This window comes from Pleurodeles waltl, chromosome 8 (assembly GCF_031143425.1).
Source record: "Pleurodeles waltl isolate 20211129_DDA chromosome 8, aPleWal1.hap1.20221129, whole genome shotgun sequence".
In the NCBI taxonomy this organism is placed as follows: Eukaryota; Metazoa; Chordata; class Amphibia; order Caudata; family Salamandridae; genus Pleurodeles; species Pleurodeles waltl.
Genome location: NC_090447.1, coordinates 482,498,276 through 482,520,772, shown reverse-complemented (window position 1 = coordinate 482,520,772; position 22,497 = coordinate 482,498,276).

Below are 22,497 nucleotides of genomic sequence, written 5' to 3'. Positions count from 1 at the left end.
TTACTTTGAACTGGTAATAGCCCTCGGGAGTAGAAAAAGTAGATCTCTCTTAAGCTCCTTTAGTCAAGGCGATCTGCTAATTCCCTGACGTGAGGTCAAAGGAACTAAGGAACTTGGCAAAGCATAGCCTGTGTACGAGCTCATCAGCTCAGGGTCTGGGGTGAGCATCTGCCTTTATGACAGAGTTGAGACCCCTGTAGTCCATGCAGAACCTAAGTTATGGCTTGATGTCAGGAGCAGCAGCCTTGGGAACCAACACCACTGGGCTGGACCAGGGACTGCTGGACTTCTCTATCACCCCAAGAGCCAGCATATTGGCAACTTCATCCTTGATGCTGGACCTCACTTTATCTGACTCCCTACAGATGTTATTCTTTACAGGTGGATTGTCTCCTGTGTAAATATTGTGGACACACAAGTGTGTGAGCCAAGGAGTGAGGGAGAACAGGGAAGAGAACTGCTCCAACAACTCATAGCAGTCTCCCCTCTGATCTAGAGTCAGGGAGACAGAGAGATTAACACCCTCCTCTGACCCATCACCTTCCTTGGCAGAGAGGAGGTCGGGGAGAGGCTCACTCTCCTCTTCCATGCCCTCATCTGTCACAAGAAGCATGTTGATGTCAGACCTCTCAAAATGAGGCTTCATGCTGTTGTGGTGGAGACCCCTTAGGGGGTTTCTGGGGGTCTTGAGGTCCACTCAGTAAGTGGTCTCCCCCTTTTGCTCCTTGACTTCTAATGGGTCAGTCCATCGGTCCTGGAGAGCTCTATGGTCTACTGGCTCAATCACCCATACTTTGTCTCCAAGTGAGAATTCTACCAGGGTGGCCTTCTGGTCATACCATTCCTTCATCACCTCTTGAATGGCCTTGCGGTTGCTCTTGGCCTCTTTCCAGAAACGCTGCGTCTGGTTGTGGAGGGCCAGCATGTAATTGACAACATCCTGGGGAGGTTTCTTGTGAGCTTTCTCCCACCCCTCCTTGACTATGCTTAGTGGTCCCCTGACAGAGTATCCATAGAGAAGTTCAAAGGGGCTGAACCCCACCCGTTTCTGGGGCACCTTCCTATAAGCAAAGAGAAGGCATGGCAAGAGGACCATCCCACTTACGCCTCATGACCTCAGACAGGCCAGTGATCATGCCTTTCAGGGTCTTGTTGAACCTTTTGACAAGCCCATTGGTTTGAGGATGGTAAGGGGTGGTAAACCGGTAGGTTACCCCACACTCATCCCACGTGGACTTCATGTATGCTGACATGAAATTGTGCATCTGTCAGAAACAACCTCCTTTTGTAACCCCACACGGGTAAATATACCCATTAGAGCTCTGGTCACCATTGGTGCAGGGATTGCCCCTGGATAGCAGCGGGTGGCATGGTCCACCAAAACCAGGATACACCTGTTGCCTAGGGTGGTTTTGGGGTCCAAGGGACCAATGACGTTGATACCCACCCTTTCAAAGCGGATGCCACTGACAGGAAGTGGGATCAGGGGGGCCTTAAGCTTTTCCACTGTCTTCCCACTAGCCTGGCAGGTTGGGCAGGACCTACAGAAATTATCTGAGGCTACCCATATTCAAGGCCAATAAAAGTGTGTGACAAGCCTGGTAAAGGTATTTTCTTGCCACAAGTGTCCTGCCAGGGGGATGTCGTGAGCCAGACCCAGTAGGAAGGCCCAGTTACGCTGGGGGACCAACAGCACACGTCCTCCCCCAACAGCCGGTACCTTAGGCTCACTGTATATGTGGTGATCGGCTGAGACTTCACATGCTGCTTGGGCTGAAGCCTGTTGCCTTAGACCCTTATGAGTGGGGCACTCCTTTTGCACTTTGCAGAATTCCTCCCTGGTTGGCCCACCTTCCACTTGCCAGCCAGCAAGCTCAGGCAGGTTACCCAGGGTGGCAATATCCTCCCCAGTTGGCTCAGGGGTCTCCTCTTCTATGATCCCGTGAACCACCGCAAGAATATCTGGGACTGGTTTCCCGTGCCCCTTGCCCTTTCTCTCTACAGCTGTCTGTGCCATTGTTCCAGGCTCCAGACGCCCTTGACTCCCTTCCCGAGCAGCCATGGACTGTGTGGTCATGCAGACCTATTCAGGCAAACCTAACATCTCCAGGTGGGATCTGAGCTCTACCTCCTTCCAGTTAGTGTGCTCCAGATCATTGCCTAACAGACAATCTACAGGCACGGCAATAGTCACAGCTACTTTTAGAGCACCAGAGACCCCCCCACTCAAAGGGAACCAGAGCTACTGGTAGGTGGCGCTCACGATTGTCAGCGTCTCAGACCTGGTGGAATGTATTAGGGATCACCTGCTCTACTGACACCAGCTGACCCCTGACAGTAGTCATACTGGCTCCTGTGTCACACAGAGCCCCCACTGCCTATACTAGGAAGTGTTGGCAGGCATGTGGGCTTTTGGCACCATTTCTTTATCTCCTACGGATACTAGGGACACCTCTGTCTGCTCCCCAAAGCTAACTGGGACTGTCTCTCCCCCGAGCCCTACACTAGCCAACCCAAGTGCCGGCCCTCCACTGGGGGGGTGTGCCCTTTTGGGCCACTGGGAGTCAGCTTCAGAGTGCCCATGCTTGAAGCACTCAAAGCATTTAGGGATAAACTTCCCTTTCTTCTTGTCAAAGAATCCAGGCCTCTTCTCAGACTCAGGCATGGACTTGGTACCACCCCCCCCCCGGGAATTGTTTTGGGGGGCTTTTTAAAACTCCTTATTCTTAGGTTTTTCTCCCCCCTCTTTCTTCTGGTGGGAACCCTGACTGCCTTTGTGGGTGCCCCCCCTTCCTAGGATCAGTCAGCTTACTGTCAACTAGGTGCTGGACAACTCTGTAAAGCAAACAATGAGCATATGCTCCATTAGGATCACATTATCCAACCATGTGAAATTGTTTACTTTACTACCCCGCACACACCCATTCAGTGCCTTACTAAAAAAATCAAAAAGGTCTACCCAGGTTTGTGTGGAAAATGTTGGTGCTGTCGATGAACCTCTGACGGTATTTCTCGGGGTCAGCCCAAACTTGGCAAGTAAAACGTTTTACATGGGCGTGTATATGTTTTGATCTCTTGGATCCAGTATAAGGAGTGTGCCCCTCCCCATTGCTGGTACATACCACCACAAGGCTGCGCCCCATTGCTCCTCAGAAACCCTATCAGCCCTTAGTGCAACATCATAAGCAGCCAACCACTTATCAATGTAATCTCCCACCACATAACTGGGCACCACATTTTGGGGTATACGAACCTTCCTTTGCCCAGCAGGTCCTGCATGTATGCTGCCACCATCCCTGCTGGACTCAGACTCCCTCGCTTTGATATACAGCTCTTTGAGACTCAGTTCATGAGCCAGAAGGATCTTCTTCCCAGCTAAAGCTCTTTCAGCTGCAGCCTCAGCTCTCCTCTCCTCTGCCTCTCTCTGAGCTTTCCTTTCCTCTGCCTCCAAGTTTAACATTGCCATTTGCAGTTGAAATTCTCTCTCCTCCCTCCTTTCCTCTGTGGTCTGTCCATGGCTAGAGACACTGCTCCCTCGTTTACCAGGGGGCACAATTCCAGGGGTAACATCCCCCACTGCTGATGGCCACTCCCTGGCTCCTCCACCTCAACATCCTCTTGTGAACGGGCTTCTGCCCAGGCCCTCAGCGCCTTTTAGTACTCTTCCTTCTTGGAGGCACCCCAGGTAGGTACACACATCCCCTTGCAGAATCCTTTCAGCTGGCTGACTGTGTATGTCTCTAGCTTGGTCGGGTGAAACTCTCCAGCTCCAGCTTGAGACCCAGTCAGACATGTCGTATGAGGATTAAGTTAAAATGTCAAGCAGAAAAACGAAATTGCAGAAAAAAAGAGAAAATCAAGTTGACCTTTAACTGTGGGGAGGTAGTGTACACGTAGCTATTGTATGTCACTGCACAAATACAAGTCCTATCCTCATCGCTGATCACCAATGTTAGAAATGGGGTCCTTGGTAGGCAGTCAGGTTACCCCCTGTCCAAGCAAGGACCCTATCTCTAGTCAGGGTAAGTCACACACATTCCAAATTATCCTTTGTCCACCCTCTGGTAGCTTGGCACTGAGCAGTCAGGCTTAACTTAGAAGGCAATGTGTAAAGTATTTGTGCAATAAATCATGCAATAACACAGTATAAACACCACAAAAAATACACAACACAGGTTCAGAAAAATATAGAATAGTTATCTGATTATATGCAGGTCAAAACAATCAAGATTCGATAAGTACACGTTGAGATATCACTTTAGAAAATGATGAAAAGAGTCTTAAGTTCTTAAAAGCGATAAGTGTCTCGGCAAGCACAAAGTACCTCGTTTGCGACTAAATTATCCACAAGGGACTGCAGAGGAGAAGATACATGGAAAATGGGGAGGTATGCGTTGGTTTGTTTGATCACACACAGACGATGCGTCACTATTTTTCACGCAGCCAGGGCCTTTGCGACGATTTCCGGTGCACAGGCTTGGATCCTCTTTGGGTTGCAGGGTATTTGGACACCCGGGGACGATGCAGAGAAATTGTTAGCCTGCAGGATGAAGTCACAGGAGCTGCATCGATCCGGTGGGTGATGCAGGGAAATTTCTGTTGCACTGCAGGCTCTGCGTCGATTCAAGAATCAAAGTTTTATGTGGCCCACTTCTCTCTTCCTAAGAAAATGCCCAGTTATAATCCATTTAGTGGATTGTTATAGGGGGTGTGGACCAGTTTAACCCAGAGCAAAGACAAGAGATAAAAGGAGGATGGAAACCCACTTTCGTATAGGATTTCAGACTTGCAATTTGATTATAGTATAAGATTAATACTCTGAGTCAGGATGATGAATCCAAGCATGTTTATTGGTGTCCATTTGTCCTGGAGATCAAGGGCATTTGTTAACGTCTTTTTAGGATGAAGGCTTCTGGACTTGTGATCGGACAGCCAACACGTGTTTTGTCCCCTAGTGGTGGGTTCACTTGGGGCTTTTTCAAGGCTGTAAACAATGCATAGTGGTGAGAACAATAGTAGAGAAAAGACGCAGAAAGATGAGTTTTATTTGTGTAGGTTCTAAAACATAGAGTAGGTGGATAACATACCAGAATATCACCTGTGAGTTGAATGTGGAAGTGAAGTGGAAGAAAGGAGATAAATCATTTAATCATAGGAGGGATATCAGTGGATCCATACCAGCTATTTGTAACCCAACTTTCTAATGCTGTTGTCATTGTGTTATACCATAGTGCGATAAGTATAGGATGATTAGTAATTTACTTAATTAGATGTTGAAGGTTCATGCATATGTACGTTTAACGCCTCTTTAGCAAGAGAGGTGCTGGCAGAGGATAATTGATTTATATTACTAGGTTAGTATGTGTACATTGGTGTAATTCAATATTACGCTATAATGATATCAGATAGTAGGAACAAGAAAGGGTATTCATTCCTAGTTATATTCAACAATAGGAATCCATAGTTTGGGTCAATACAAATTATCTGAATAGAAATGACATATAGTAAGCAAATATTCTCCAAGGCGTGGTACCTTGCACTACAGTGTTACAGTAAAAATTCAGCGTTGTAATTGGCAATGGGTTATTGTAGTCTAATACATATTTTCGGAATTATCACAAATGCACGTATGCTTAGATCGTCTATATCATAATACACCAGTGCATGTAGAGGATATCATGTCCACTAGTAGACTGTATTCAGAGGCAAAAGCAACAAGAAGATAATGAATGCGAAGTGTCCATCCAAATGTCCAGAATCCATCCATTTAACTGAGTGTCAGATTCTGCGACAGGTTAAGAGTAGATAACAACAAAACCCCAAGACACACGTACACTTAGATCGTAGAGGATACTTGGTAGTTCGATGTATCATATTTAGTTTGGGTGACAAAGTAAACAAAAGAAGTAACTGGAGAACTGAAAAGCCTTGCTATTAGGCTCTTTATGTTAAAAGAGGGAGACTAAAGTATAGCATGTCTGATAATCGGATTATTTGTACAGGCGAAATGGACAGGTAGGGATATTATTATCATTGTATGGCAAAGGAAGGAGAATGGTAAATTGCTAGCCCAAAAAAACAGTCATTTAGCAGGCTCGTAGTTTCTAAGTGTAGCAGGCTGAATCCCTTGTTGTTATAATGGAGTATTAGTCCAGCGCCATGTTGGATACATTGTAGTTGAAGACTCCTTCTATTATTTTTATTTTGTGACTAGTCATAGAGTCCTACTTCTATTTTCATGGTCCTGAGAGGCTGCTATAAGTGTGAGGAAAAAACGCCGGCCGTATTAGATTGGTCGTGCGAATGTATAGATCATGTTAAATTATGAATGGTAACAGAGTGTCAATCCTCCTGCAATTGAAGGACCAGATTTTGAGGGTATCAATTTATGGATGTGTTATGAGTGCATGTGTTGTTCTACCTATTTTCCTTGTGGACACATACAGCTAAGCTCCTGGTTCCTTCTACTCTTATCATAACCTATCTGTTCAAAGAATCCTTCTTATATTATTGGGGTTCTAGTTAGCTGATGTGGGTATATAAAAGGGGCCACGGCCATGTTAAGGGGGCCGAAAGGTGAGAAACTCATAATGGGGTATGTCGGCAGTAGCATAGTGCCACTTTTATTCAAGTATGCGTTCCAGAGTTATTGATAGTTTAATGTGATATGTATCTACAGCTTGGTGAGTACCCATAGTACACTTGTGGGTGAAAAAAAAAACTTCCATATTGGATCATGGTGTTCTTGGGTTCTAAAACATGGATGAGTTTGAGAATCTTATAAATTAAGCAGCACTAGTATAAGTTAGGATGTGATATGTTTGAGACAGGGACATCTGCGGATATGAAATAGTAGGGTAACCTAGTGGGTGCATGTGGCTAAGATTGTATATAGGAAGCAGAGTATTTACTGTGCATCAGAGTGAAATATTTGACATCCTACATATAGACCATATATAGAGAATCATTTGAACCCTTAAAGATGTATAAATGCATATTACGGAAGGTATATTTACACGGACAGATGTTGTCATATTTGTACTATATAGTTCATTAGTGGAGCCAATAATGACATTCTGGGTCCTTATTGAGGCGATGTCGGACTGTGTCAAAACGAATGATAAGAGTGCTTTCCCATTGTCTTAGTATTAGTTCAAGGTTACCACCCCGGACGTGATGTTTGAGTTTTTTTATGCCACAGAATTTAAGCATTCGTGTATGGGGGTAACTTTTGACAAAATGTTCAACCAATGGAATTCTTAAGTCATCCTTTTGTATATTCCAAAAGTGTTCCTGTATTCTTAATTTAAGTGCTCTTGTTGTGCTTCCTAGGTAAGTAATATTGGAAGGACAGATGATAAAGTAGACCGTGTTAGTATTCTCACAGCTGATGATGTCACAATCAATCAATCAATCAATCAGTAAATTTCTAAAGCGCGCTACGTACCCGTTAGGGTTTCAAGGCGCTGAGGGGAGGGGGGGGTAGCTGCTATTGGTCGAAGAGCCAGGTCTTGAGGAGTCTCCTGAAGGTGAGGAGGTCCTGGGTCTGGCGCAGGGGGGTCAGGAGGGAGTTCCAGGTCTTGGTGGCGAGGTGGGAGAAGGATCTGCCGCCGGAGGTCTTGCGTTGGAATCGGGGAACGATGGCGAGGGAGAGGTTGGCAGAGTGGAGTTGGCGGGAGGGGACGTAGAAGTTGAGTCTGTTGTTCAGGTAGGCGGGTCCGGCGTTGTGGAGTGCTTTGTGCGTGTGGGTGACGAGTTTAAAGGTGATCCTCTTGTCCACGGGGAGCCAGTGGAGGTCCTTCAGGTGGTGGGAGATGTGGCATCGGCGGGGTACGTCGAGGATCAAGCGGGCGGAGGCGTTCTGGATGCGTTGGAGTCGTTGGATGTCTTTTGCTGGGATGCCTGTGTAGAGTGCGTTGCCGTAGTCAAGTCTGCTACTGACGAGGGCCTGGGTCACCGTTTTTCTGGTTTCCGTCGGGATCCACTTGTAGATTCTACGGAGCATGCGGAGGGTGTTGAAGCAGGAGGAGGAGACTGCGTTGACCTGTTTGGACATGGTGAGGGCGGAGTCGAGGATGAAGGTGAGGTTGCGTGCGTGGTTGGCTGGAGTAGGGGGGGTCCCAGCGCGGTGGGCCACCAGGAATCATCCCAGGCCGAGGGGGTGCGTCCGAGGATGAGGACCTCCGTCTTGTCGGAGTTTAATTACAGACGGCTGTTTCTCATGCACTCGGCGATGGATTTTAATCCCTCATGGAGGTTGGCTTTGGCAGTGTGTGGGTCATTGGTGAGGGAGAGGATGAGCTGGGTGTCGTCGGCGTAGGAGAGAATGCTGAGGTTGTGCTGACGGGCCAGTTGTGCGAGGGGTGCCATGTAGACGTTGAAAAGCATCGGGCTTAGCGAGGAGCCTTGGGGGACGCCGCAGATGAGGTTAGTGGCTTCGGAGCGGAAGGGTGAGTGTCGGACTCTCTGGGTTCTGCCGGAGAGGAATGAGGAGATCCAGTTGAGGGCTTTGTCTTGTATTCCGGCTTCGTGGAGACGTGTTAGTAGGGTGCGGTGGCAGACCGTATCGAAGGCAGCGGAGAGGTCCAGGAGGATGAGGGCTGAAGTTTTGCCGTTGTCCATTTGCTGTCTGATGTCATCTGTGGCAGCGAGGAGCGCAGTCTCGGTGCTGTGATTGCGTCTGAAGCCAGATTGGGAGGGGTCCAGGATGGAGTTGTCCTCGAGGTAGTGGGTGAGCTGGGTGTTGACGATCTTCTCGATAACCTTCGCTGGGAAGGGGAGGAGTGAGATCGGGGGGAAGTTTTTGAGGTCGTTGAGGTCAGCCTTGGGTTTCTTGAGGAGGGCTTGGATATCGGCGTGCTTCCAGCTGTCCGGGAAAGTCGCGGTATCGAAGGATAGGTTGATGATCTTTCGAAGTTGGGGGGTGATGGTGGAGTCGGCTTTGTTGTAGACGTGGTGTGGGCAGGGGTCTAAGGGGGATCCTGAGTGGATGGAGTTCATGGTCTTTTGAGTTTCGGCGTCATCTACGGGGGTCCAGGTGGTAAGGCGGTCGGCGTAGGAGGAGTTGTCGGGGGTGGGGTATGGCGGAGGTGTGGTGTTGAGGCTGTTGTGGATGGCAGCGATCTTCTGGTAGAAGAAGGTGGAGAGTGCATCGCAGAGTTTCTGGGATGGTGGGACGTCGTTGGCGCTGGGGTTGGAGAGCTCCTTCACGATGCAGAAGAGCTCCTTGCTGTCGTGTGCGTTGTTGTTTAGGCGTTCTGTGAAGTGGGAGCGTTTGGCGAGTCGGATAAGTTGGTGGTGCTTGCGGGTGGCTTCCTTGTGGATTGCCAGGCTGTCGGGTGTGCGTTCGAGAAGCCATTTTTTCTTAAGTTTCTGGCAGGTGCATTTGGAGGTGATGAGTTTTTTCTTTTCTTGGTTGACGGTGGGCCTCTTGAGTGGTGCGAGGGTGTTGGCGCAGTTGAGGATCCACTGTTGGAGGTTGATGGCGGCGGAGTCCGGGTCGGTAGGGTCGGTAGGCGGGTTCTTGGCGAGGGTGCTGGTTAGTTGGTCTTCGGTGACTTTGCCCCAGCGGCGGAGCAGCGGTAGTGGAGTGCGGTGGTGTTCGCTGTGTTTCTTGAATGTGAAGTGGACGCAGTAGTGGTTGGTCCAGTGGAGTTCGGTGGTGTGGCTGAAGGAGATGTGGTTGCTTGCAGTGAAGAGTGGGTCTAGCGATGCGGTGTTGGCATCGTTGTTGTTCTCCAGGTGGAAGTTGAGGTCTCCAAGGAGGATGTAGTCCGTCGAGGCGAGGGCGTGGGTGCTTGTGAGGTCGGCGATGGTGTCACTAAAGGGGGCTCTTGGTCCTGGAGGTCGGTATATGAGAGTTCCTCTGAGGGTAGTGTTGGGGTCCGTGTGGATCCGGAAGTGAAGGTGTTCAGCTGTCTTGAGGGTGTCGTCCATGTGGGTGTGGATCTTGAGGGTGGATTTGTGGACGATGGCTATTCCTCCACCGATTCCGTTGGTGCGATCTCTTCTTGTGATCTTGTAGCCGTCAGGGATGGCAATGGCGATGTCTGGGGCCGAGAAGTCATTCCACCAGGTTTCGGTCAGGAAGGCTACGTCTGGGGCGGTGGTGTCGAGCAGGTCCCAAAGCTCGATGGCGTGCTTTCATGCGGAGCGTGTGTTGAGGAGGATGCAGTGGAGGTGGTTGGTGTTGGTTGTAGCAGGCTTCCTTGTTCTGTTGCAAGTGAAGTTGCAGGTGCGGCAGGAGAAGGGTCCTTTGGTGTGCTTCGGAGTGGCCTGGAAGCAGGCTGTGGAGGAGCCAGGGTTGAGGGCGAGGAGTTCGCTGGCCGAGTAACGAAGACTGGTGGTGCGGGGGGCGTGCGGACCAGGGGGGGTGGCGCTGGGCGCGGTCCAGGCACGGACGGGCGCAGACGGCCAGCCATTAAGAAGGGAGGTGGGAGGGAGGAGCAGCTGGGAGGCGGGAGGGAGCGGCGAATGGGGGCGCCAGGGGGGCGGGGCCGCAGGGAGGCAGCAGCAGGGGAAGCAGCAAGGGGGAGCGCCTAAGGGGCGAAAAACAGGTAAAAAAGGCACAAAAATGACAATAAAGCACAAGTCAAAAACAGTCACATATACGGTAAATGGCACAAAGTACAAGCGGAATACAGCAATCAGAAGAGGCACAAATGGGGGCAAGAGCGCAAGGAGGCAAGGCGCTAAAAAGTAAAAACACTTACAGATGCGGCGAAAGCGGCAGAGTGCACACGGGTCTAGCGAAGCTTACCAGAGCCCACTAGACACCAGGGATGAGGTGCAGGAGGATGTCTGCGGGTGGAGGAGAGCCTCGAACACGCTAGCAGCAGCGTGGGCGGGGGTCAGGGACACGAGACAGCAAGGTGGTGCTGCGGACGTGGGGGGTGAGCTCTAGACCAAAAACAGGTCAGAGGTCACATATTATAAATTGTTGGTCATTAATTGTAATGGTTTTGGATTTCGTCAGGTCAAGTTTACATATAGAGCATTTTGTACAGGTGTAAAAACCTGTGGTGGGTTTGAGGCAAGGTTGGACAGCTTTCTTTTCTTGGAAAAAAAAGGAGCATATTTTGTCTCTGAGAATTGGGGCTCTTTTAAAGCCCATCTGTGGGACTGGAGAGATATGATGTATGATGGAGGAATTTTTATTAAGCATGTACCTGCGTTTGTGGAGCAATTTCCGAATGTGTTGTTGGCCATTGTGGAAATGAGTGATAAAGCAGAAAAATGTATTCTGAATAGTTATTTTGCTCTTGTTCAAGATTTAATTGCGATCTATTTTGGCAAAGTGCTCTTTAGTATGCTTCAGTTTAGTGCGGTTATAGCCTCTTCTAAATAGGCGCTCCGAGATTTCTGAGGATAATGTCTCACAGTCTTCCCTGTTGCTATAGTTGAGTTTGGCCCATCTGTATTCTCCGGCTGTATGTTGCGTATTGTACTTTGTGAATGACAACTTGTTGCATGTAGAATGGAATTGGCCACTGTGGTATTTCTGTGAAAGCAGGCATGTAGGCTATTGTTGTCAATATAGAGTGCAAGGCCCAAATATTCAACTGTTGTTCTTGAGGTTTGATAGGTCAATTGAATATTCCACTTATTAGGTGTCAGCGAGTACAGAAATTGCTGAAGGAGGGACTCCTGGCCCTGCCAGATTAGGAGGATATCATCAATATAATGACCCCCAGAAAATGATGTGTTGTGAGATGTGTTCTTGGTCTTCATTCCAGAGCCATTGTCATTAACTGCACCCATCAGAATGCAAGCGTACGGTGAAGCAAAACGAGCTCCCATCGCCGTACCTTGTTGTTGGAGAAAGTATTCTCCTTTAAAGAGGAAAAAATTATTTGCTAGCAGAAAGACAACATAGATATGAAATTTTCATTTCTTTCAAGATTTACTGAGCATGAGGATAGGCATCTTTGAATTGCCTCAATGCCGTCTTGATGTTTGATGGAAGTGTAAAGGCTGACCACATCTATGGTTGCAAGTATGTAGTCTGGTTGCCAGTCAATATTTTGAAGTTTCTGAAGTATATCATATGTGTCTTTAATAAAGGAGAGTAGATGCTTAATTCAGAGTCAATGAGAATGCCCAGGTTGGAACAAATAGAGTTGATACCTGAGATAATGGGTCTCCCCTTAGGTGGACAACTCCCTTATGTATTTTGGGAAGGAGGTATAAGGTGGGTGTAGTCGGATGCTCAATGAAAAGAAAGTTTCTCTCTTCTGGGGTAAGAATTTCTCTCCAGCACCAATAATCCAATAGTTTCCTAAATTTAGTTTGAATTACCTGGTTTGGGTTATGCAAGAGCTTTTTATAGCATGTGGTGTCATTGATTTGTCGATAGGCTTCCTGTAAATAATCACTTCTATCGAGGATGACAATGTCGCCACCTTCATCTGCTTCTTTAATCAGGATTGCATTGTTTTCTTGTAGGTCTTGAATTGCCTGTCTCTTTTTGAAATTAGTGTTTTGTGGAAGACATTTTAGTTTTTTGCCATATTTATGGTATTCCTGATCAAGGTCCTCCATCATAGCTGCGAAAAACAGATCAATGGAATTCCCAGATGGTAGTACGGGCGAAAAGGTTGATTTAATGAGTAAATTGGATTGTTTATTAAGTGATGTGTCAATGTCTAATTCATTTGCTATCTCTGTGAGTGATTGTTCTTGCTCCTCAGTTCTGGAGAGATTGCTGAGTGGTTGTATCGTCTCCAAGACCTGGACTGTAAGATCACTCGTAGTGTGTTGTTGGTGGGGGGGGGGAGAGATTTTGCCTTGATCGTTCATGGAAAAGAAGGATTTAAGTTTAAATTTTCTTGTGAATTTAAACAGGTCAATTTTGGTTTGCACTAGGTCCTAGTTTAGGGTAGTGCAAAATGAGAGGCCTTTTTCCAAGATTTCCATTTGGGGTCTAAATAAGATTTTATCAGACGGATTGACAATCAGTTGTTTGTCTTGGTTTTGTTCCTGGCTTCCTTACTGCGAGCTCTTGTCTGTATCCCCAAAGTACTTAGGGCCAGATGTAGCAATTTCCGATTTTGCGATTCGGAACCGACTCGCAATTTCCGAATTGCAAAATTGGATGCAGAACGGTGTCTCGGACACCGTCTGCCAATCGCAATGGGGTCGCATTTTGCGACCCCATTGCGATTCCCTGCACTCACAGGGATGGTGGCCTGCTGGAGACAGCAGACCTCCATGTCTGTGACCGCTTTTGAAATAAAGCATTTTTTTTTTTTGTATTGCAGCCCGGTTTCCTTAAAGGAAAACGAGTTGTGATACAAAAAAATAACGAAACCATTTGGTTTCATTTTTTCTGAGTAGGCAGTGGTCCATTGGACCACTGCCTGCTCTGAAGAAGCATTTATGGCAACATTTACAAAGGGGAAGGGGTCCAGTGTGACACTGGTGGTAACTGCGAATTACTTTGCGAAGACCCATTCAATGTGCAGATGTGTGCAGGTGTGACTAAGCATCCTGTGTTTGGGGTTGTCTGAGTGAAATGCACAAGGGAGCTGTCAACTAACCCAGCCAGACGTGGATTGTAAAGCACAGAAGGATTTAAGTGCATAGAAATGCTCACTTTCTAATAGTGGCATTTCTTAAATAGTAATATTATACCCAACTTCACGAGTCAGCGGAATTTTGAATTACCATTCTAGTCATACTAAATATGACCTTGTTACTCCTTTCAGATCAGAATCTACCACTCAAACAGTATATGATTGTAGACCTAATGTTAGCCTATGAAAGGCGCAGGCCTCACAGCAGTGTAAAACGAATTTAGAAGTTTTACACTACCATGACATATAAACTACACAGGTACATCTCCTGCCTTTTCCCTACATAGCACCCTGCCATATGGGTTACCCAGGGCCTACCTTAGGGGTGACATATATGTAGAAAAAGGGGGAGTTTAAGGCTTGGCAAGTACTTTTAAATGTCAAGTCAAATTGGCAGAGAAACTGCACACACTGGCCTTGCAATGGCAGGCCTGAGGCATGGTTAAGGTGCTACTTATGTGGGTGGCACAACAAGTGCTGCAGGGCCACTAGTTGTATTTAATCTACAGGCCCTGGGCGCATGTAGTGCACTTTACTAGGGACTTATAAGTACATTGGGTATGAGCCAATGTCACCATGTTTTAAGGGACAGAGCTAATGCACTTCAGCACTGGTTAGCAGTGGTAAAGTGCGCATAGTCCTAAAACCAGCAAAAACTGTGTCCAAAAAGTGGAGGGAGGCAGGCAAAAAGTAAGGGGTGACCACCCTAAGGCTGTCAGTTCTAACAGACTTACAGAAGCAGCACCTGCTGTGAGTTGTTGTCATGTCAGTCCCTGTACTACACCTACTAATCAAATGTTATGCTCCCAGGTGAGTACAGGATGAGTGAAGAGTTGTAACATAACGGTCTTTGTTGCAGGAAACACTGAGCTGGCTGAGTGGATTGACAGTGACAGAGTCTCTTGGTCTTAGCACTCCTGTCAGTCTCTGTCCTATACCCACTGTACAAATGTTAAACCACCAAGTGAGTACACTTCAATTGGGAGTTGACAAACAGGTGTCTATGTTTCAGAGGACACTGGGCTGGTGAGTGTAGTAACAGGGAAGGTGGAACAAGGTGGGCAGTTACCATGCATGACATTACATTATGGTGCAATTTTTCTTGTTGTGACTTACCAGACTCGACTCCCCCAGGTGTTCCTGTCAAGCCCTCAGGATGCATAATGGCCTTCTCTTCCCAGTGAACAGGTTGTAATGGGCCACTGCTAGGGCCACTGCCAGTCTTCTTGGCCTGCAGATAGTGCCTGGAGACTAGGGAACAGACCTTGCCCATGAAGTAATTCCACCCCTTCATGAATTCCTCCTTTGTGTGTAGGGTGCTGCCTACAGAATTCACTCTGTCGACTGTCCTGTCTCACATTTTTGTTTTTCTACTGAGAGTAGTGTGCTGGACTAGTGCTCCAAACAGTTGTGGCTCTACTCTTTGATTTCCTCCATCATGACTCTTAACTCTTCATCTGGGATTTTTGGAACGTGAGATGGTGGGAAAGAAATATAAAAAAAAATGAAGGAGTGACAGTGACTTAATAAGAGGGGTAGTGCAAAATGGGTGTGACTGGACAAAAGTGTGTGCAGGGTGTTCAATGAATTGGTGATGCAAAGGGATGCTTAGTATATGTAATTTACAGAAAAGAGCTGCTCGGGCTTTTGTGTTTGGCATTGTAAATGCAAAGGATTGTGGAGTATGAAGGGGTGTTTTATAGTGTCATTTGCAGGTGTGTTGAGTGTAGCAATGTGTGTCAACTGTGTTGTTTTCAAATCTGTCCAATGGACTATTGTGTATTACTTTGGTGACAGCGGACCACCGTGGTTCAGACTGCCATTGGTTGACCACCATGGGTGCCCGCCACAGAGACTTTGAACTTGTAATACGGTCAGTGGTTGGTCACTAACCTGTCAGTGCTGGATGTAAGACAGCCTACATACAAGCCTCCGTGCCACTGCCGGTCTGGCTTTTTGGATTGGTGATTGGTGGTCCTGCCTGTATGACTCATAATAGGTCGGTCTGGGAGACCACCAACATGGTGGCCTTTTTGGGACCACCAACATGGAGGTCCGGCGGTTCAACCGCCAAACTTGTTATGAGGCCCATAGTTCACTGTTCTGAAGGCAAAAAAGTAAATAAATACTATAAAATACCCTGTCCCCAGGCTCCGTTGGGGGGCAGGAGCGGAGGGACTTACCTGGCTGCAAAATAATAAAAAAATCAACACTTTTTGCATCACAGCAAAAGAAAAAGAAAGTGGGAGGTGCAATATTTTAAATTAAATATAGGGGGAGGGGGCATGTAAGTAGGGAACCCCACCCTGAATCCATTTTGGGCCCTCGGACCCCAATCCTTGGAGCTGGGTATATTAATGAGGGGGCAACAGCCTCCTTCCACAAACCTTGTTAAGCCCCAAGGATCCTACTCCTTGAGTCAAAATAGCAAAAAACTAAGGAGTTCATACATGGTGGTTTGTGGGTGCCTCAGGTGGGCACCAGAACACCCACCCATAATAATGCAGGCCACAGGGTAATGGGTCCACAGGGTGTAATAAGGCTTGGGGAGGGGCACTGTGTGGACCCCTCCCCTTTTTATTATATTCACCCGGGGATGCACAGCCCCTCCCCTTAGAATTTGGCCCTGGGGATGGAGTCCCCAGGGACTGATAAGGCTCAAGGGGGGCCATGCCTTATTACATGGGGGAGATGTTCAGGATCTCATAGGAGTACTGCAGGACCTGTTGCAAGAACTTTTTCTTTAATTTGGGCACAGTGGGACCAATCTTATCAACATAAGGAAAAAAAGCCCTCTCAGCCAATCAAATCACTCTATTGTTTTAATTTGTGGCACCATGGGAATACAATAAAAAGCCCTCTTGACCAACCGTATAGATAGCAATAAAATTTAAATACAAAATTCTCGAAATCTGCTGAACAGATTAACACCAAGTAACAAAAAATATGCTTTCTAAGTTAAGATCTAACTCTCTGTCACATTTGTTCTAATTTTGTGATGCCATTATTTCTGTAACACCTTCCAACATTTCCTACAGGAATTAACATTGGAAAATATTGTCTTAGGACACCCCCTTGATCTTAGCTCTTGTTTATTTTATCACCCCCAAACTTTCCAGGAAGGTGCTGAGGTGAAAGACTTGTTTTTAAAATATTTGTGAAGATTTGTCAAGATGCTCTAAAGCAAAGGGATTATAATTAGGCAAAACATGTCCACTAAAACAAAAAAGACCACTGAAATTCACCTTTTAGATACATTTTGTTCCCTAAAATAATTATAACTTGCACCCCTGCGATGCAGAGTGTTGTCATCAATAATGCCATTCCAGTTTTTGAAGTGATGTTATCAATGATGTCATAGAACATGTCATGAGTGATGTAATATGTGAGGTAAGTAGAAGTGCATAGCAAAGGCGTGAGTTATTGTTAATTAGGGCACAAGTACACTTGTGCCCAAAGCCCCACTGGAGTCCAGATCCCTGCCACAGACAGCCTTTGGCCATGTGTGGAATAGGGATGGGCACAGTTCATAGCCTGAGGCCAGGCCCAGCACCCAAACCCCTGCAGGAATGCACAACTGACTATATGGTTAGAATGTACATCTTTTATACTAATTTTAAGTAGGGTAGACCAAGTACATTTGTTAAAGGGTCAGAACACGAAAATATAAAAAGTGGGCCTATTGGCTTTATGAAGGGGTCAGAAAAATAACATATATAAAGCAGACCTATTATCTTTGTCAAAAGTCACCAATAATTATAATCAAATGTATATTATATAAAATTACATATTGCACTGTTTACTTAAAGTGATTATCATATTTTTAATAATGCCTTATTAAAAAAAACACATCAACATGAACATTACGATTCATTGACTAATAAAGTGATTCATTGGATATGCAGTGTCAGGAAATACTCTTCAGTAATCTGTCAGGACATTTTTGGGGTGAAATGCTGTACTTTACCAGAGGGTGATTTAGACTAAATTCAGATAAAGCTTGCTTCTCAGGAACAACAGAAATCTGTCTAAAATGTAATGCATCCCAGATTGTGAAGGGAGCCTACCGAAGCAATTGTCAGCAGAGGGTCATGGGACAAACTGAGGTTCGACTGTCATCACCCACAGCTAAACCACCCATTATAGTTACCCATTCTAGAATGCAATGCGAAGCTCAGAATCTACTTTCTTGGAACATTGCTGGCTTCGTATACAAAGTGGCCAAACAAGATTGAGGGATTTTCCTTGACTCATTTGAGGGTCATCTGCCGCAAGAAACCTGCTATACTAAGCCTGCAGAACAGGGTTCACAACCTCTTACTGTCCAGCTACATCACAAGGCAGAGGTCAGTTAGCTGGTGGCATTATCACTTTAGCAATGAATACCTTAGCCTGCATGATTAGGAGGCTTGAGTTAAGCTTGCCAGCCAATCTGGGGCTATCCCTTGATAGAGATGGGACCTCTTTTTTATTTTCAATGCATACAAAATGATTAGTGAAGTGATTAGTGTTGGAAAATGGGTTATTGGTAAGGGCAGGTAGGTACCTACACTTAGCAATAGGCCACTAACCTCCACTTAGGTCCAGTTAGGTCTCAGTAAATTAAACCCAGCTCAACCCTTGGTAGCTTGGCAGCGAGCGACAAGGCTTAACTTAGGAGACAGAGGTGGTCATTACAACCCTGGCGGACGGTGTTAAAGCGGCGGTAAGACCGCCAACAGGCCGGCGGTAAATAAATTGGAATTATGACCGTGGCGGAAACTGCCAACAAAGACAGCCACTTTAACACTCCGACCGCCACGGCGGTACAGACAAACAGTGCGGTGGTCACCGCCAACAGACAGGCGGAAGACAATGTACCAGCCACAGTATCACAACCTACCAATCCACCACATTTTCCGGGGCGGATTCACCGCAGAAAAAAACACGGCGGAAACAGCCATTTCAAAGGGAAAACGCTCACCTCTACACACTCCACGAGGAACGACGACACCATGGAGCTGGAACTCCATATTCTTCCTGCACTAGTCTTCCTGCTCCTATACGAGGATCATCAACACCAGCGGCGAAGACAACGGTGAGTACTGCACCTACGACATAGGGGAGGGGGAGGCAAAATACAGGGACACACACACGCAACACCCCCACCCCGACCGTCACCCACTACAACACACACACCAATGCATATCCAAACATTACAGTAACAACCCCCACCCCCCCCCCCCCGGAAGAATGCAAAGACCAAAGGAAATGAGTGGAACCATTGTAATATATCAAAATACAGTAACCAAATAAATACATATATATATATTTATATATATATATATATATATATATATCAAACAAAATATACACCACGATTAGTAGTGCAGGTAATGCACCATTCATTGTCCATGGACCACTGGGCCAAAAATGCATGGGCGAGGCCCACACAAGATACCTGATCAAAATGGAGAGAACACTGCAGGGGCATCAGATAGAAATACAACAGGCACCTCAGGGGGAAAGGAAGGGGGGCACCTCTGCCGGATGAGTGCACCACGCCAGATCCACGAGGGGGCTCCATGCCCATTGATATATTCTGGGGAGTGCAAAGCCACAGTCTCTCAAGTCTCTACAGTAGGTGGCTTGCCCACTGTACCATCCTGGGGAGTGCAAAGCCACAGTCTCTCAAGTCTCTACAGTGGGTGGCTTGCCCACTGTACCATACTGGGGAGTGCAAAGCCACAGTCTCTCAAGCCTCTACAGTGGGTGGCTTGCCCACTGTACCATCCTGGGGAGTGCAAAGCCACAGTCTCTCAAGTCTCTACAGTGGGTGGCTTGCCCACTGTACCATCCTGGGGAGTGCAAAGCCACAGTCTCTCAAGTGGATGCATGTCTCCACTGGTTCTGGAGGGGGACTGGTGCCAGAGTGCTTCATCCTGTTAAGGACAGACGGAGTGGATGCATGTCTCCACTGGTTCTGGAGGGGCACTGGTGCCCAGAGTGCTTCATCCTGTTAAGGACAGACGGAGTGGATGCATGTCTCCACTGGTTCTGGAGGGGGACTGGTGCCCAGAGTGCATCACTCACCCCGTGGCGGTCCCAGTTGCGTCACTGCCCCTGCCGCTCATGTGCTAGTGGTGCTTGCCCTGTTCAGCAGTGCTTGCCATGGCGGTCTTTGCCCTGTTCAGCGGTGCTTGAGTTTGCAGTTTCTAACCTGTTCAGCAGTGCTTGCCATGGCGGTCTTTGCCCTGTTCAGCGGTGCTTGAGTTGGCAGTTTCTGACCTGTTCAGTGGTGCTTGCCCTGTTCAGCGGTGCTTGCCATGGCGGTCTTTGCCCTGTTCAGCGGTGCTTGAGTTGGCAGTTTCTGACCTGTTCAGCGGTGCTTGCCCTGTTCAGCGGTGCTTGCCAAGGCGGTCCTTCATTGCCCAGCTGGGCTGGGGCTGGCGGTCCTTCATTGGGCAGCTGGGCTGTGGCTGCCGGGACCCTCCTGAGCAGCTGGGCTGTGGCTGGCGGGGCCCTCCTGGGCAGCTGGGCTATGGCTGGCGGGTCCCTCCTGGGCAGCTGGGCTGTGGCTGGCGGTGGCCTCCTGGCCAGTGACGATTGGGCTGGCCTCCTGGGCAGTGACTGGTGGTGGCCTCTTGGCCAGTGACGATTGGGCTGGCCTCCTGGTCAGTGACTCTGGGGGTGGCCTCCTGGCCAGTGACGATCGGGCTGGCCTCCTGGGCAGTGACGATTGGGCTGGCCTCCTGGGCAGTGACTCTGGCGGTGGCCTCCTGGCCAGTGACGATTGGGCTGGCGGTGGCCTCCTGGGCAGCGGGGATGATGGCCGTCTTCTGCGCTGTGCTGCTCCTCCCAGACTTTGGCGATTTCTTCTGCCTCTTCCCCACCTTGGGAGGAGTCACAGCTGAATCGACACTCCCCCCTGGACCCTTGTGAGCGGCTTTGCTGCCTGGAGTCTTCCCCCTCTCCCGCCGGGCACTGTCCAACCTCTGGTGCTTCACAGGGGGGGGACTGGCTGTGCTGTGGCTCCGTGCCACACTGGCTGGCCTGGTGCCCGGTGCACTCCACATACCTGTAACAGGCACCACTGGTCCCGGAGATTTTTTGGCTGTGGTGCAAGTACGGGACCTATGAGTTGGGGGGGGCGGTGGGAAAGAGGTCAAGCTTGGTCAGGAAAAGTTTCTTAGGAACACTGGGATGGGTAGCTGGAGGGGGTTTGGGAGTGGAGGAAGAGATAGTGGTTGTAGGAGGTGTACGTTTGGTGACTTTGGGTGAAGGTGCATGCGCTGGAGGCTGTCGTGAGGTGGATGGCTGTTGGGTGAGTGTGTGCCTGCGTTTGTGTATCTTCAGAGGGGGCGTCACAGACACACTGGGAGAGGACACAGGAGACCTGTAAATGGGAGTGGGGGTGGTGACTGCACGTGAGCGGGGTGTAATGGTGGGTGTGCTGGTGCGGGACGTAGTGGCTGTAGTGGTAGTGCATGCAGGTGAGAGTGTAGACGAGACTGGGAGGGAGGAGGGAGACGACGAGGAGGGGGCCACAGTGGATGCAGTGGATGTTTGTGTGTCTGTATGTGTGTGATGCTTGCGTGAGTGCCTGTGGGATGTGTGGTGCTTATGTTTGCCTGAGCTTCCCTTGTGTGGTGAGGTGTGTGCAGGCTGGTCTGATGGTGTGCTTGGGATAGGCTGGGGTACAGGGGATTGGGTCTGGGTGGAGGAAGTTGGAGGGGGGAGGCTAGAGACAGGGACAATGGCTGCCATCAGTGCTGAGGCCAGAGTTTGCAGGGTTCGATGAAGGGCAGCTTGACCAGAATGAATGCCCTCCAGGAATTGTGTGTTGCAATTCCCTTTCTACACCCTGGATGGCATTCAAAATGGTAGACTGCCCAACAGTGAGTGACCTGAGGAGGTCAATGGCCTCCTCACTGAGGGCAGCAGAGGTGACAGGGGCAGGGGCTGAGGTGCCTGGGGCGAAGGTGATGCCCACCCTCCTGGGTGAGGGGGCACGGGCGAAGGCTGAGGGGCTGCTGGGAGGGCGGTGCTGGTAGGGTGGGTGGCGGCTGTACCTGTAGAAGTGGGGGGCACAGATTTTGCCGCCACCACAAGGGAGCTCCCATCGGAGGACGAGTCCATGTCTCTGGTTGCAGATCCTGTGATCGCCGTGAAGCTCCCCTCGCCCTCCGTCCCACTGGTGTATTCCGAGTCCGTGGTGTGGCCCTCCATGGCCATGTGGGATGCAGCTCCCTCGTGCTCCGGTGCCACTGTACCTCCGCCTGATGATGCTGATGCACACAAGAACAGGGAGCCCAAAAAAAGGGGGGGGCGACAGAAGAAAGACAGTATGAGTGCATGGCTTACCGCTACCGTTGGCGGACAATACAGACACAGCAGCCCCCTGCACTACGCCGCGCTGTTGGGCTCTACAGATGCAATTCCTGGGATATGTCCTACAAGGCTATGGTCGACATCTGCACACATAGATGACACAGGGGCATGAATACCTGTACTTGGCACTCTACAGAGGCGGGGTGGGGTGCCACATGGCCTGCATTACGGAGGGGCCTAGCCTACGGAACTCGCCCTGGCCTGGGGAAACCCACAGCCCTCCTCCCCCACCCAGACACCTTCACTGCGCGCAAAGTCCGCTGAATGATGTTGTACTCACCCCCTTGTGTCTGCTGTGATGCTCTCAAGCGCCCATCCAACTCAGGGTAGGCCACTGCCAGGATCCGGAACATCAGGGGGGTCATGGTTCGACGGGCACCCCTCCCACGTTGGGAGGCCATCCCCAGCTGAGCCTCCGCCGTCTTCTTGCTCCAGCGGCGAATGTCCTCCCATCTTTTCCGGCAGTGGGTGCTCCATCTGTGGTGGACACCCAGGGTCCGGACGTCCTTGGCGATGGCACGCCAAATATCCTTCTTCTGGTGGGCGCTGACCT